This window comes from Chiloscyllium punctatum, chromosome 41, assembly GCF_047496795.1.
Source record: "Chiloscyllium punctatum isolate Juve2018m chromosome 41, sChiPun1.3, whole genome shotgun sequence".
Taxonomy (NCBI): Eukaryota; Metazoa; Chordata; class Chondrichthyes; order Orectolobiformes; family Hemiscylliidae; genus Chiloscyllium; species Chiloscyllium punctatum.
Genome location: NC_092779.1, coordinates 47849867 through 47865036, shown reverse-complemented (window position 1 = coordinate 47865036; position 15170 = coordinate 47849867). Strand labels below are relative to the sequence as shown.

Genomic DNA, 15170 nt, shown 5'->3' with positions numbered 1-15170 from the left:
GAGGGGGCAGCCTTGCCGACTACCCCTACCAATCCTAAAGTTCCCAGCCTTCACCCTGTTGGTGAGGACCGCGGCCAGATGGTGGTGATAGAAAACCTTCATCCACCTAGCAAAGACCCTACCCAACCCAAACCGTTCTAAGCCATAAAAAGATACGGCCATTCCACCCAGTCAGATCGTTTCTCTGCATCTAAGGAAATCAACAACCCCTGAATCGATTGTTGCTGACAAACTTGGACCATTTTCAGCAACCTTCTAATATTATTAGAGGACCTACAGCCACTTATAAAATCTTTCTAGTCCTCTTTAACAATATGGGGCAACACCTTTTTCCAATCTCAGCGCCAAGATCTTAGACAGAATCTTGAAATCTGAATTTAATGGAGAGATGTGCCTGTATGAGGCACAATCCTCAGGAACCTTCCCCTTCTTAAGAATCAAGGAAATATTAGCTTCTCTCAAAGATGGTGGTAAGCATTCATGCGTGTAGGAGTGATTTTACATCTCCAACATCAGCCCTGACAGGATCCCTATAAACTCCTAATAAAACTCCCATGGGAGACCATCAAGGTTAGCTGCTTTCTCACTCTGAAGTTGCCTAGCTGCCTCCTGTATTTCCTGAACTGTCAAGGTGACATGAAGGAGAGAGGCCTGTTCCAAGGTTACCCCTACGAGGTCCAGCCTTAAACGTCCCCATTTTAGCCTTCCTGTTCTTGCAACCTTCAGACTAAGACAATTCAGAGTTTAAAACCTCTGAAAAGCCTCATTAATCATTTTGGCATCGTGTGTAAGGACCCCAGCGCAATCTCTGATTGCAGTAATGGATTGGGGAGCACACTTTTTCCTAGTCAAGTATGCTAAACACTTCCCTGGCCTATCCCCATACTCGAACAGCCTTGTCTAGCAAAAACAAGTTCTTCCTTTGCGTTTTGTCAATATTGAATTCAAGGCAGCCTGGAGGGCCATGATCCGCTGCAGCTTGGTTGCCGAAAGCCGTGAAAAATGTGCTGCCTCGGCGGCTTTCAACCGCGCCTCAAGTAGACACTGCTGTTACCCCTTCTGTCGTTTCTGGCTAGCTGAATAGGAAATAGCTAATCCCCTAGCAAAGACCTTAGTAGTGTCCCTTAGCATAGACTGACTACTAGCCATGTCTAAGTTGATCGTCAAGAATTCCTGAATGTTGTACAATTTAAAAAGCATCTGGATGAGTATATGATTAGGCAGGGTTTGGAGGGATATGGGCGGGGTGCTGGCAGGTGGGACTAGATTGGGTTGGGATATCTGATCAGCATGGACAGGTTGGACCAAAGGGTCTGGTTCTGTGTTGTACATCTGACTCTATGACTCTGCTCTTGGGGTAAGTGTCATCATTACCACTTTTCTATTAAGTTGCACCATTTTTGTTTATAGTAGATGTTAACCAAACCATATTTGTTTTATCTATAGTTTACAAAGAAACATTCATAATGAAAATGCACTGGGAGTATTTATTGATTTGAGGTGGGCAAATTCCATTTTTCTTTGTTTAAAAAAAAGGTTCGTGCTACCTTCTCATTTCCCAGCAAGTCATGGATAATGTTCCTCCAGTGGTCTTTGTTAAAGACCAACAGCAAGCAGTGATAGCTGAAGTGGGTAATAAATGAAATGCAAATAAAAGCCAAAATGGCAGAAAATAAGCTTTCATATTTTATTCCAGCTGTATAATCTGTCCTGAACAAACTTGTACCTACAGTTTTACGATAATCTAATCGGTTTCTCATAAATGATTTGACAAGACAGTTTTAAAAAAGTTAAAATGCTTAATTCACTTGTATTCCTTTTAATATACAGAGTTTTAAGGTACACCATATCTAAACCTATTTTACTTGGTATTACAGGTTGAAAGATTGTTAGAAATTGCTGATTATGGGGGACGGGTTGGACCGAATGGTCTGTTTCCATGCTGTACATCTCTGACTCTATGGCTCTGAGAAAGGGACTGTGGACATTAAGCGATTTGGAACTCAAAGTCTTCTAGGTAACTACCATTATGACATTATGAAGAAAGGTATTTCTACCCTGAAAATTTGCGTTACGATCTTTTAAACAAACATGATGCAACGACAAGGGTATTCATAGTGAATGATGTGTAAACGTAATCACACCAATGGATTTTTGTAAGGTTCACAAATGCAATGAACACTGGCATGTGACAAGTTTATTTTGGGCACAATATTTGCAACAATTAAACAATTTTGCCAGGTTGACCTAATCAGTATTATGCTATACCATGTTGGCAGTGCAGCATTTCATTCTTGGTGAAAGGGAACACCCCTTAAAAACTTCCCAAAGCACTTATCTTCAACAGTGATCAGAGCAGATCTCCTAGTGGGACTTATTTTCCTTCATGCCATGTGCACGAGGTAAAAGTGTGCATATTGCCTTATCGCTGCCCAAATGCTTCCTAGTGCCATTTCAAAGGGCATTTAAGAGTCCACTACATTTTGTTTTATTCAAATCATCTGTACGCACATTACAAAACAGTTTAAGTATGAAGTGTGGACTAAAGTCAGAGTCAGATGTACAGCCCAGAAACACACCCTTCTGTCAAACTTGTCCATGCTGACCACATGTCTAGTCCCATTGCCAGCACATATCCCTCTATACCTTTACTATTCATATACCCATCCAGATGCCGTTTAAATGCTGTAATTGTGCCAGTCTCCACCACTTCCTCTGGCAGCTCATTCCATACACACACCATCTGCAAACTTACTAACTGTACTTCCTATGATCACATCCAAATCATTTTTATAAATGACAAAAAGCAGTGGACCCAGCACCGATCCTTGTGGCTCATTACTGGTCAGTGTGAAAAGCAACCCTCCATCACCACTGTCTGACCTTCGTGCCAATTCTGTATCCAAATAGCTAGTTCTGCCTGTATTCCATGAGATCCAACCTTGCTAACCAGTCTCCCAAGGGGCACCTTTATTGAATGCCTGTGTGAAGTCGATATAGATCATGTCTATCGCTCTGCCCTTGTCTATCCTTTTTATTACTACTTCAAAAAACTCAATCAAGTTTGTGAGACATGAATTTCCCACGCACAAAGCCATGTTGATTATCCCCAATCAGTCCTTGCCTTTACAAATACATGTAAATCCTGTCCCTCAGGATTCCCTCCAACAACTTGCCCATCACCGATGTCAGGCTCACTGTTCTTCAGTTCCCTGGCTTTTCCTTACCTTCTTTCTTAAATAGCGGCACCACGTTAGCCAACATCCAGTCTTCCGGCACTTCACTTGTGACTGTCTATGATACAAATATCTCATCAAGGGGCCCAGTAATTCCTTTCCTAGCTTCCCACAGAGTTCTAGGGTACACCTGATCAGGTCCTGGGGATTTATCCACTCTTATGCATTTCAAAACATCCAGCACCTTCACCACTGTAATGTGGACATTTTCTAAGATGTCACTGTCTATTTCACCACATTCTATGTTTTCCATGTCCTTTTCCACAGTAAACACTGATACAAAATACTCATTTATTATCTCCCCCATCTCCTGCGGTTCCATACATAGGCTGCCTTGCTGATCTTTGAGGGGTCCTATTCTCTCCCTAGTTGCCCTTTTGTCCTTCATATATTTTTAATATTTGTTTGGCAAATAGAATCCAAAGCTATCTCATGTCCCCTTTTTTTGCCCTCCTGATTTCCCATTGGAATATACTCCTACTACCTTTATACTCTGTGGGTTCCTTTTGATCTCTGCTGTCTGTACCTGACATATGCTTCCTTCTTTTCTTAACCAAACACTCAATTTCTCTTAGTGGGTGGTGTTGTCGAACATCGGGACCGAAGGAGTTTCAGGTACATGTGGTTAAAAAGGCATTTAGCATGCTTGCGTTCATTGCTCAGACCTTTTAACATGACTTTCTGACTCCTTTACATAATGTTGTACAGGATATTTGTGAGGCCTCTTCTGGAGTACTGTATCCAATTGTGGTTGCCCTGTTACAGGAAGGATATTATTAAGCTGGGAGCGGTGAAGAAAAGATATACCAGGATGTTGCCGGGTATGGACGGTTTGTTTTATAAAGGTTGAGAGCAATATGGAATGATAAACAGCAAAGATACTGAAAGCTCTTCTCCACTCAATTTTAGAAAACAGCATCAGTGAAAAAGCAACTTGGAATAACCTTTTAATTTGTTGAACAGTGGTTATCTCTAAGTTTAGGAGAAAGTGAGGACTGCAGATGCTGGAGATCAGAGCTGAAAATGTGTTGCTGGAAAAGCACAGCAGGTCAGGCAGCATCCAAGGAGCAGGAGAATCGACGTTTCGGGCATCAGCCCTTCAGGAATGAGGAAAGTGTGCCAAGCAGGCTAAGATAAAAGGTAGGGAGGAGGGACTTGGGGGAGGGGCGTTGGAAATGCGATAGGTGGAAGGGGTGGGGGGGATCTTTAACTGCCTCATGATCCCACAGTGGATAGGATGCACAGGGGTCCCCGGGCACCTCCCCACAATCTGAACAATTGGTGAACTTGTGAGGAGTTGCGATTGGTGTATTCATGGAGATGCCTTCAGCCAGTGGGTAGGGACTTTACCTTTTTCTCCAACCTGCACAAATGTTACACAGGGATTGATTTGATTCTTGCTACACATTTGTTTTGGAGTCGGTGCTCTCCTGTAAAATTGGGAACATTGCCGCATGATCAGAAATGGCTATGTATTTGGAGGTTAAGGCTGGGGTAGTGGATAGGTTCATAGCATTGGCACACAGGTACTTTTCTCCTTAAGGATAGTAAGTTTATTAAGTATTACTTGCAGGAGTTTAAAGTGTTCTTGGATATCAACTTGGACACAGCCAGGAGCCTGTCTGTGCTTTGGGAGACTGCCAAAGCCTACACAAAGGGTATAATAATTTCTTATTCAGTTAGTTGGAAACCATAGAGGGGAGAGCAGCAACGTCTACTCGAGACCCAGCTGAAGGCAGTCCAGAGTGCGTACTTTAACGGGCCATCTGTGATAAAGTTACAGCGAATCACAGCTGTCTCTGGGCTGCTCTGAATTCCGAACTTACTCAAACAGCGAAGAGACAGAGAGAGATCTCTTTCTTAAACAAAGGCTATTTGTGTATGGGGATAGGCCGGGTAAACACCTGGCATATTTGTCTAGGAAAAGGAGAACCCCCCCAAAACATCTATCAGAGAGTCTTTTAGGAAATTTTGCTCTGAACTGTATTGGTCAGAGGGCTATGAGGACAGGTTGGTGAAGATGGAGTTCTTCTTTAAGAACCTGGACCTTCCAGGTTTGACTCTGGACCAGGCATCCTTTTTGAATGCTCCCATGATCGTGCAAGAGATACAGGAGGTGGCAAGGCAAGTCCAAGCCCAGATGGTCTTCCGAGTGAATTTTGTAAGGAATTTATGGATATGTTGGCTGGCCAATGCTGGACATGTACAGTCAGGAATTATATTTGTCTGCCGCTTCCCTTTCTGTCCCCTGACTGTAACCCATCTGCCTCTTTCTCGCACCTGAGGTGTGACTACCTCCCTGTAACTCCCTCAACAACAATATTGAGTTGTTCTACAATGTCTCTGCAAAGCACATTGGTGTAAAAATGCAGCCAGGTGTTGTTGCAACATGTTGGCTGTTTTGCACCAAGAGGTTTTCCAGCTGTGAAATAATAATTGAAAGGAATGTGAGTCTGGTAGTCCACTTGAAGGTAGCTGGGGATGTGATAGGTAGATGAAGGTAGGAGTGGAAGTGATAGGTTGGAGAGGACAGAGGAACAGATAGGCGGGAAGGAAGATGAACATGTAGGACTGTTCAAGAGGGCAGTGCCGAGTTGGAGGTTGGGAGTGGGATAAGATGGGAAGTAGGGGGAACTGGTGAAATAGATTCCGTGTGGTCGCAGGGTCCCAAGACCGAAAATGAGGCGTTCCTCCTCTAGGCGTCAGGTGGTTAGGGTTTGATGACGGAGGAGGCCCAGGACCTTGGCCATGTCCTTGGAGAAGTGGGAGGGGGAATTAGTGTTCAGCTACCGGGCGGTGGGGTTGGTTGGTGTGGGTGTCCCAGAGATGTTCTCAAAGCAATCTGCAAGTTGGCATCCTATCTCCCCAGTGTAGAGGAGAGCACATCGGGTGCAACGGATGCAGTAGATGTGTGTGGAAATACAGGTAAATTTCTGTGGAAGGAATGCTTCAATAACTGGCAGACAGTGCAGGGATCTGCTGTGGTCGTTCACCTCAATAACAAATATACAGTTTTAGAATACTGTCAGGGAGGACGACTTGCCATGAGGTACAGGTCTCTGACACAGAGTCTGTCCCTGTTGCTCAGAAGGTAAGGGTGTGATGAGCAGAGCATTAGTCATTGGGGACTTCTTAAGGTGACAGATAGGAGGTTCTGTGGGAATGAGAGACTCACGGTTTGTGTGTTTCCTCCCTGGTGCTAGGGTTCATGATGTCTTGGGTCATGTTTTTGGAAACCTTGAGGAGCCGCAGCCTCAAGTTGTGGCCTACGTAGGTAGGTAAAGGGATGGGGATTTAAGGCATAAATTCAGGGAGCTAGCTTAGTGCTAGAACAAAGAGTTGTTATCTTTGGTTTGTTGCCACGACCATGTTCTGGTGAGGAATAGGGAAAGAGAGAAGTTGAGCACATGGCTACAGGGATGGTACTGTAGGGAGGGTTTCAGATACCTGTATTACTGGGTTAAAAATCATATAACACCAGGTTATGGTCCAGCAGGTTTATTTGGAAGTACTAGCTTTCAGAGCGCTGCTCCTTCATCCTTCAACCACCTGGAGAAAGTGAGGACTGCAGATGTTGGAGATCAGAATAGTATGTGGTGCTGGAAAAGCACAGTGGGTCAGGCAGCATCCAGGGAGCATGAGAATCGATGTTTTGGGCATAAGCCCTTCAAGAATGAGGCTGGGGGGCAGAGAGATAAATGGCAGTGGGTGGGATTGGGGCAGGAAGATAGGTTGGAGAGGAGGGTGGAGTGGATATTTGGGAAAGGTGATGGACAAGTCAGGAGGGCGGTGGCGAGGTGGAGGCTTGGGACTGGGCTTAGAGAGAGGGGAATTTTAGGAAACAGGTGAAATCCACATTGATCCCATGTGGTTGGAGGGTCCCAAGGTGGAATGAGGCGTTCTTCCTTCAGGCATCAGGATCAGGCAATGAAGGCGGCCCAGTCAGCTCTAGGCGTCCTGTCTCCCTGATGTACAGGCGGAGACAGGGCGCCTACTTGCAGCTCATTTCAGAGAACAACTCTGGGATACCTGCACCAATCAACCCCACCGCCCCGTGGCTGAACACTTCAACTTCCCCTCCCAATCTGCCAAGCACATGCAGGTCTAGGCCACCTCCATTGCCAGATCCTTACTACCTGCTGCTTGGAGGAAGAATACCTCATTCTGCCTTGGGACCCTCCAACCACACGAGTTTAATGTGGATTTCATCAGTTTCCTAAATATCCCCACTCCCCCACATTATCCCAGTCCCAAGCCTACAATTCATTGCAGCCCTCTTGATCTGTCCATCAGTTTTCCCATCTATCCGCTCCACCCTCCCCTCTCACCCATCACCTTCACCTACCTATCGCACTCTCAGCTACCTCCCCACCCCCCCTTCTATTTATCTCTCAGACTACCTCCAATCATGTTCCACAAGCCTCATTCCTGATTAAGGGCTTTATGACCACAACATTGATTCTCCTTCTCCTTGGATGCTGCCTGACCTGCTGTACTTTTCCAGCACCACACACTCTCTACCAAATAACCCTGTTGGATGAGAACCTGGTGTTGTGATTTTTAAAAAAAACTTTAGTACACCCCAGTACAAAACTGGCACCTCAAAATCATGGATAATTGGGCCTCATTCTGAGTTAGGTGGGGCCTCTACAAACTGGATGGTCTACACTTGAACCAGAGGGGTACCAATATCCTGGGAGGGAAATTTTGCTCATGTTACTCTGGAGGGTTTAAACTAATTTAGCAGGGGGGTGGGAACCTAAATTGTAGTTAGTGTCCAGGAGGTTGAGAGGAATGAGGTTAGAAATATGGTTTCAAAGTCTCGAGAGTTCACAGACAAACAGGAAGGTGGTTTGAAGTGTCTGCTTTAACCCCAGGAGCATCCGAAATAAGGTGAGTGAACTTGTAGCATCAGATGGTACCTGGGACTTCAATGTTGTGGCCATTTCAGAGACATGGATAGAGCAGGGATAGGAATGGTTGTTGCAGGTTCTGGGATTTAGATGTTTCAGTGAGAACAGAGAAGATAGTAATAGAGGTGGAGGCATGGCATTGTTAGTCATGGGCAGTATTATGGTAGCAGAAAGAACATTTGAGGACTCGTCTACTGAGGTAGTATGGGCTGAGGTTAGAAACAGGAAAGGAGAGGTCACCTTGTTGGGATTTTTCTATAAGCCTCCTAATAGTTCCAGAGATGTAGAGGAAAGGATAGTAAAGATAATTCTGGATAGGAGCGAGAGTAACAGGGTAGTTGTTATGGGGTCTTTAGCTTTCCAAATATTGACTGCAAATACTTTGGTTGGAGTATTTAGATGGGTCGGTTTTTGCCCAATGTGTGCAGGATGGTTTCCTGTCACAGTATGTAGAGAAGCCGACAAGGGGTGAGGCCACGTTGGATTTGGTATTGGGAAATGAACCTGACTAGGAATTGAATTGAAATGGCCAACCTGTCTTATTTATGTGATTATCACATTTGATCACCCTGCCCTATACACATCTCACATTACTGTGACATTTGAACAAGTCTTTGGAGAGAGTTTCTCATTTAAGGTTTTAATTTCCTCCTTGGGGAACCCTGTCTGTCAGACAGTCAGAATTGATGCGTTTGTCAAATCCCAAGCCCCCAGTTATTTTAACCGCAGGCTTCAAGGTTTAAAAACGACAGGGCGCAATCTGACAGGAGCCCCAAATATTTGACAAGAGTTAACGAGAGGCCCTTCAAACCCAGGGTCCTCCAGAGGAGGGGTAATAAACACAACTCACGTGGGCCCCCATACAATGCAACCTGTGACCAGGCCTCAGGACTGTGCTCCCCCTTTTGGAGGTTATTCTTGCCAAGTCTTTCCTGGCCCCAAACATTTTGGATCTTCACATTGCAGCTTTCCCAACAATAGTTCCTCAGGATAAGAGGAAAAGATTAATTAAAAGGGTGGGAGCGGGAACATTTTGAAGAAAAGTTACACTGCAAGATTCCATGTTTAAAAGCACCCCTGCCTATCCCCAATGTATTGTAAAAACATTACAGCAACATTGAAATACAAACAAATCGTAGGACAGCAATTAACGAGAGTCTTGAAACATCAATAAACACACAAATTGGGAGAGTTGCTCACCCTCTCAATTGAAAGAGAGAGAACCGGGTTTGACCATGAATCTGACAATTTCTTGTCCAGATTTATTCTCATTGTTTTGGAAAAGCAAATCTTAACTGGACTTATACAATTAATGGTAAGGTTGTAGGGAGTGTTGCTGAACAAACAGTGTGGAAACAGGCCCTTCAGCCCAACAAGCCCACACCAACCCTCCAAAGAGTAACCCACTCAAACCCATTTCCCTCTGACTATTGCATCTAACACGATGGGCAATTTAGCATGGCTAATTCACCTGACCTGCACATCTTTGGACTGTGGGAGGAAACCCACGCAGACGTGGGAGAATGTGTGGAGTTTGCACAGTCACCCAAGGCAGGAATCGAAGCTGGATCCCTGGCGCTGTGCAGCAACAGTGCTAACCACTGAGCCAACGTGCTGCTCTTAGCTCTTTGAAAGTAGAGATGCAGGTAGATAGGATAGTGAGGAAGGCACTTGGTATGCTTTCCTTTTTACTGATCAGAGTATTGAGTATAGAGGTTGGGAAGTCATGTTGCGGCTGTACAGGACATTGGTTAGGCCATTGTTGGAATATTGCGTGTAATTCTGGTCTCCTTCCTATCGGAAAGATGTTGTGAAACATGAAAGGGTTTAGGTAAGATTTACAAGCATATTGCCAGAGTTGGAGGATTTGAGCTATAGGGAGAGGTTGAATAGGCCGGGGCTGTTTTTCCCTGGAGCGTCGGAGGCTGAGGGGTGACCGTATAGAGGTTTATAAAATCATGAGGGGCATGGATAGGATAAATAGACAAGGTCTTTTCCCTGGGGTGGGGGAGTCCAGAACTAGAGGGCATAGGTTTAGGGTGAGAGGGGAAAGATAAGAGACCTACGGGGCAACTTTTTCACGCAGAGGATGGTACGTGTGTGGAATGATCTTCCATGGGAAGTGGTGGAGGCTGGTACAATTGCAACATTTAAAAGGTATCTGGATGGGTATATGAATAGGAAAGGTTTGGAGGGATATGGGCCAAGTGCTGACAAATGGGATTAATTAGGTTGGGATATATGGTTGGCATGGACAAGTTGGACTGTCTGTGCTGTACATCTGACTCTATAATGGCATAAGACCTAATAATTTTAGTAGTAGAGGCAGCCGACAAGATTGTCCCCTTTCACCACTGTTGTTCATGTTGATGATTGAGCCGTTGGCGGAGGCTATCTGCAGGGACCCGAAGGTGCGATCGAGGTGCATAAGATCACACTCTATGCAGGTAATGGTTTCCTGTTTCTATCCAATCTGGCAGTGTCAGTGCCTCATTTACTATGTTTCAAATTATTTGGCTCTTTCTCGGGATATAAAATTAACTTTTTGAAGTCTGAGGCCGAGCCCGAGGAGTGGGGTCTTGAGGGAATACCAGCCTTTCATTTTGGGGGGTGGCGGGAGGGTTCTTTACCTCGGCATTTTCATTACTCCCGTCTTTGACCAGTTATATGAGGCTAACTTTGTGCACTTGCTCAAGAAGATAAGGCAGGACCTTCAGCATTCGGAGGTTCTTCTAACTTCTTGGTTCGGCCGAATAGCTCTTATCAAAATGAATGTTCCACCTCCACTTATGAAATCCAATGCAAATGCTTCCTCTGATGTTGCCTAGGCAAACGTTACGGAGACTGAACAGTTGGCTCGGTTCTTTTGATTTGGTGTCATGGGCGGCCTCTCATTCAGCTGCAGTTTTGTGGCAGGGGAGACTTTCCAGGTATCAAGAAGTATCAAATAAGCTCCCTACTATCCTTGTGTGAATGATTTGGGCCTGTGAGGATCAGAGGGTCAATATGGCTGGATATCGAGGCCTCCGAGTGAAGTGCCTCCTTATTACTAACAATTCATGGATAAGATGAGGAAAGTCACAGTATTGTCAGAACCCAATTGTCATCAATACGGTTAAAGCCTGGAGAGCGATGTGACAAAGTGAAGGCAGTTTATCTGACACCTCCTTTCTCACTCCTATAGTAGGAATACCAGGATTTCGGCCGGGGTGATGAACTCTGGTTTTAAGTTATGGGCATCCAGGGGAGTCTCTTGTCTGGGAGACTTATTTGAAGGGGAGGTCATGTCCTTCAATCAGTTGAGCCGCAAGTATGAATTGCTTCCGTTACGTTCAGATAAGAGACTTTATCGGGAAAAAAGAAGACACTTCTAATTGATCCTTCTAGGTCTGACGTGGCGAGGAGAGTGCTTCAGACTACAGGCTCTCTCCTGATTAGTACCCTTAACCATTTACTGGGAGGTGGCACCTTTTAAAAATATAGAGCGGCTCCAGCTAAGAAACACTATAGCAAATGTCTCCTCTCCTGGGCCTGCCAAATTTGCCTTCCTTAGATGAGCATATGAAAAAGCTGTTCAAAATGTTCTTCCTCGCACAGTCTAAGAACGTTAATGAGTTGAGTGTTAGAAAGCCCTCCCGGCCTGCTGGGATGGCATAGATTAATTATTGGAACACATCCCCCTAGACTTCCTTACAAGTATAGTGCACCAGAAAACATGAATTTTCTGCAAATCTGGCAGCCCTTGCTGAACCACCTCAAAGCGGATTTAGTGGCCTTGTTAACTAGGGGTTTTGTTTAGCCACCAGACCTGGGTCTGATGAGCCAGGTGCCCTGAGCGGAATAATCCCAAAATTAATACAGGTATGTCAACTGATGCTCTGGTGCTGGAAGCTTCAGTGGAGTTACGCTAAGTAGTGTAATTTTTAAACTATTTTGTTCAATCACTTATTGAATTGAAGTATAGGTAGCCTTTTTATTTGTTGTTGTGATTTATTTTGTAGAGTAGTTAGTTTATTGTAATTGTTATACTTTCAGTTTTTGTTTTGTAATTTTATAATTTTGGTTGAATAAATATTTTTCCTATTAAAAAAGACTTTTTCAAAAATGCAGCAATGGGTAATAACTTTGGGAGCGTATTATAAACTCCCGAACAGTGAGAGATAGAAGGGTAGATGTGACAGCACCAGCATTCACAGCTTCTCTAATGGCAGTGCTGGTTTACAAAGGTTTACTCTTTCATTCGTTCAGAAGGTTTGTGGACTCTGATATTTCAGTATTGTCCAGGATGACAATACGGTGGCTTTGACATTGGCAGGTCCAGTTCAGACTTGAGGCAGTGGCTGCAGTGGTGTTGGCACTGTGGCATTGGTGAACAGCACAGGTGGCGTTGTTGAGCCCAGCTCAAGACTTTTAATGGTGGGGGTGACCTGAACAATTTTTTTTCTGTTCCTTTTAATTTTGGTTGTTTTTAATTTTAACTAATGCATTCTAAGATTGTGCTGGAGAGTGACACTGTACTTCTGTATTTGGGTACATGTAACAATAAATAAAATCTGAAAATGTCTTAAATGTAAAAATAATAGGATAGGAATACCTAGGGCTTTCAACTTTTTTTCTATTAACTGAAATAGGCAAAGCGTGAAAGGAGGAGGGTGCAGAATTGTCAAACTTTATCTAAGAAAGGTTTTAAAGACAGCATATAGAACTTTATTCAAGATTAGGAATGCTGTTCAACCTAATTTTAGGGAACAAATTCAAGCAGTGTCAGTGGAGAAGCATTTTGGCGATGGTGACCATAATTCTGTTTTCTTTATTATTCCGTTCACTAAAAGATTTTAAAAAGACAATTGTAGAAAAGACAAAAGTTTGACCAGGAATAAAAAGGTGCTGAATTGGGGAAATGCTGATTTTAAAATGACAGGGCAGGATCTGACGAGAGTTAGAAGTGGAGTGGAAGCAGCTATTTGTAGGAAAATCCACAGAGCAGTAGGAGTCATTTTTTAAAAAAAAGGTAGCGTGTGTGCAGGGCTAAAATATTCCCATAAACGGAGAGGGGCAGACAAATGGGTCAAGGGAACCAGAGATGTCAAAGAATGTATAGGATTGGATTAATGAAAAAGGAAAACTTATGGTGGGTACTGAGAGCTAAAACCACAGAAATGTCAGAGGAGGATAGAAAGCGTGTAGGGTGTTACTTATAAATAAATTAGTAAAGCAAACAGAGGCATGATTTTTTTAAAAAATGGCTAAATAGAACAAAATCCAAAGATATTTTACCAGTTTAATGAAGGATAAAGGAAAGGGAAAGAGCAGGGCCATTAGGAACCAGAGTCACTACTTGTGCATGGAGCACAAAGATACAGGTCAGGTTTTCACTGAGTACCTTGCAATTATATTCATTACAGAGGAGGACAATATCGATATAGTAACCATGAAGGGAGACTGTGATAACAAACAAGTCAACATTGGGAGGAGCAGGTATTAGTGGCTTTAGTAGGCTTAAAGTTAGGGAGTTCCCTAAGTTCAGATGAGATGTATTCCAGACTGCTAGGGGATGCAAGAGAGGATATTTCATGGACTCTGACATTAAATTTTCAAATACTTTCTGGTCAGCGGACTGGAAAACCACTAATAGATGCCATTATCCAAGAAGGCTGGTAGGGATAAACCAGGGTAGTATTGGCCAATGAGCCTCTAACGGGGAAACCTTTGGAAAACATTCCAGTGACAGACTACGCCATTCAGCCCAGAGAGACTGCCTTGGCATTCCGCATGATCATGGCTGGTTAAACACTTCAGTGGCTTTTGCTCACTCCATCTCCATAGCCCTGAATTGCCACTATTAATCTGAAAATTATCAATCTCTACCTTAAACAAACACAAAGACTTAGCCTCCACAGCTCTCTGTGGTAGAGAATTTTGAACAATCACAGTAGAATAGAGAAGTCTTTTGTTATCTTGGACCTAAGAATCATACCCTTAATTTTTAAATTGTGCCCTGGTTCTCGACTCCCAGCCAGAAGCAACGTCTTACCTACATCTACCTTGTCTACTCCCTTTACATTTTCAAAGTTTCAACAAGATCATGTATAATTCTTTGAAACTGTAGAGAATACAGACCTAGTTTGTCCAATCTCTCTTCAAAGGACAATCCCACCATCGCAAAACAAGTTTGGTGAACCTTACTTGACTCCCTCCGTAATGAAAATATTCCTGAGAGGAGGCCAAAACTGCACAAAATTGGCTAGGTATGGTCTAACCAAACTGAATTGAAGCAAAACTTCACAATTTGTGTACTCAAAATCCTCTTGCAATAAACCCTAACATTTCAATTGCCTTCCTAACAGTTGCTATTCTTGCATGTGAGCCCTAAGTGACCTGTTGACCAGGACACCCATGTATTCAAATTTAGCACTTTTTGCTTCAGATTGAACCACCTCACTTTTAAACATAATGTAAAAATCTATCGTAGTGGCCATTCATTTGTAAAAAGCTGTTCGACTGCAAGATTATTAATTAGCTCTTTTTTTATTACATAGCCGATTAAACAAAAGCAAACCTTCTTGTTGACTTTCCAACACACAGCTGTAGAACCATTTGTAATGTTTCTGAAACTTGTCCTCCACAACTTTAATATTCAATTGATTTATCAGCCTATTTGCAGGTTGAAGTCACACATGATAATTATACTACCAATGCTATGTTTCTCTCAACTGATTATTATCATGCCCCACACTATCACTACTACTAGGTAGACTGAGGGACAGAAAGAATCTCCCACTGGAGGGACAAGAATTAATAAATAAGAGCCACTGTGGCTTTGTCAAGAGACTCTGGGATGCAGTTAATTTCCTCTGATCAGAAAGGCTGATTGATATCTACAAAATCATGAGGCAATAGATAATGTGGATAGAAAGAAACATTTCTCATTTGTGGAGGGGTCATTCACTCAGGGCATAACTTCAAGTGGAAGGAGGGTTAGAGGGGTTGAAATTTAAGGATAAATGTTCCACCAGAGGGA

At 43.5% G+C, this 15170-nt stretch overlaps 1 protein-coding gene across 1 annotated transcript in view; it reads left to right on the top strand.

The window, feature by feature from the left end:
• The window catches only part of LOC140465041 (probable 2-ketogluconate reductase), an 89858-nt gene that overhangs the window by 16551 nt on the left and 58137 nt on the right, over window positions 1-15170 (top strand). The window contains exon 2 of the mRNA XM_072560863.1: window positions 1878-2017. The gene's annotated coding sequence lies outside the window, so the exon portion shown is untranslated. The remainder of the gene's footprint in view (window positions 1-1877; window positions 2018-15170) is intronic.